This window comes from Palaemon carinicauda, chromosome 27 (assembly GCF_036898095.1).
Source record: "Palaemon carinicauda isolate YSFRI2023 chromosome 27, ASM3689809v2, whole genome shotgun sequence".
In the NCBI taxonomy this organism is placed as follows: Eukaryota; Metazoa; Arthropoda; class Malacostraca; order Decapoda; family Palaemonidae; genus Palaemon; species Palaemon carinicauda.
Window position 1 is genome coordinate 11192416 of NC_090751.1, and position 2240 is coordinate 11194655.

Consider the following 2240-nt stretch of genomic DNA (forward strand, 5'->3'; position numbering starts at 1 on the left):
AAACTTCAAGAATGAAATAAAATGAATAAAGAAAAATTGAGGTTCAGGTGAATATTTAAAGAATAAGAAGGAGGTGAATAATTTAAGGAATATGGATAAAGGTTAATTCCTGGAAACTTTATCTGTTAGTTGTGCGGAACGAATTAATTAAGGAAAACCTTCATTCTCGTATTACTTACTTTTTTGGAGTATGAAAAAAGTGATAATCAGCCATCAGAGAATAAAGTTTTAATAAATGGATTAAGTATAAGACCAAAAATTACTAGATTACTATAGGTAAGGATTTTCCGATCAAATTCACCTCTCTTCTAAATCAAAGATTTGCGATTTGTTGGACTGGGGTTCGAATCTTGCTTAAGCTCGAATGTTTATATTGTCTCTGCAACCTCACCGTGCTTGTGAGCCAAGGATTGGGTGTTTTGAGGGAGCCTATAGTTCTACCTGCTGAGTCAACAGCAGCCCTTGCCTGGCCCTTCATATTCCTAGCTTGGGTGGAGAGGTCTTGGGCCGCTGATTATATATATATATATATATATATACAATATCTCTAAGGCTTGGATCGCTGATCATATATATATATATATACATATATATATATACACAATATCTCTAAGGCTTGGATCGCTGATCATATATATATATATATATATATGTGTGTGTGTGTGTGTATACTGTATATATATATATATATATATATAAATATATATATATATATATGTGTGTGTGTGTGTGTGTGTGTATTTATATATATATATATATATACATACATACATACATACATACATACATATACACTCAATCTCTAGGGCATTATCCTGCTAAGGCATTGTCACTGTCCCTTGCCTCTGCCATTCATGAGCGACCTTTTAACCTTTATACCTTCAATCGGTCTACCTGCTGAGTCATCAGCAACCATTACATGGCCCTCCCTGGTCCTGTCTTGGGTGGAGAGGTGCTTGGCCGTTGAGCGTATGTATATGCATTGTAAATCTATTGGATATTACCCCTACCATTCATGAGCACCCTTTAAACCTTCAAAGACGGCTTTCACCCCGTCAGATTTTATTCAGCAGAAAGACTTCTTAACCGATTTAGGATATAATGTAGACAGGACGAAATTTGGAGAGAATCCATTTTCTCATTTTCGGAGCCGAGTTATGTAAGAGCTTTAGGTTCCTTGTCACGTCAGCCCTTTTTTTCTCTCATAAAAAGAATGGGAATCTTTTAGACCAAGAATGGGAATCTTTTAGAACAAAAATATGAATATTTTTTTTACCAAAAAATGGGAATCTTTTAGAACGCCTCGAACACTACTAGTAGAAGATTGAGGATCATGGAATTTCTGTGTAAACAGGTTGGAATTACACCTGGTCTTCCAATGCCTTAGAAAATAAAAGAAAAATGGGAATCTGGTCCTTTATATTTTTGGGGAATGATAATGTTGCAGGGAATTTTTTTTTTTTTTTTAACAAATTGCTTTCTTCGATTTGGTTTTTGTTGCGTTACAATAGTGGACTTTTGAGTTAGGTTTCACACTGGTTTATTATTGATAGAAATATATACAGTATATATATACACAGATAGGTAGATAGATAGATAGATAGATCTGTGTATATATATATATATATATTAATAGCAATATATATATATATATATATATTTATATATACATATATATATATATAGGTAGGTAGATAGATAGATTGATAGATAGATATGGGTGTGTGTATATATATATATATATATACACACATATATATATATATATACATATATATATATATATAGTGTGTGTGTTTATATATATTGATAACTATATATATATATATATATATGTATAAATGATATATATTATATATATTTACATATATATATATATATATATATATCACCATTCCTTTTTCCTTATTAAGAAGAGAATGGTGTCCTAAGAATACGCCTTTCAGGCTTTTCGGTAAATCTCTAGGGATGAGATTGCTATTCCCACGTCCTTTTTCTTGTACTTTCTCCAACAAATGATTTTCCATTTCCATTCAGGAAATTTCTTCCCATTTCGTCCATTAGTTGTTTACAAGACAGACTGGAATAAAGTTTAAAGGTGCCTGGTTTCAGTTCCGGTTTCATAAGAATAGATGCTCAGCAGAACGTCAGCCAGGCAAGCCCAACTGAGGTGCCCAAGCACAGCAGTGGCATCCCCAGTAAACAGCTTAAACTCACGGTCCCGGGCTGGGATCAATCTG

The 2240-nt window shown here is 32.9% G+C and overlaps 1 protein-coding gene across 1 annotated transcript in view; it reads left to right on the forward strand.

Moving 5' to 3' along the window:
* The window catches only part of dlg1 (discs large 1), a 671410-nt gene that overhangs the window by 200961 nt on the left and 468209 nt on the right, over window positions 1-2240 (forward strand). The window lies entirely within an intron of this gene.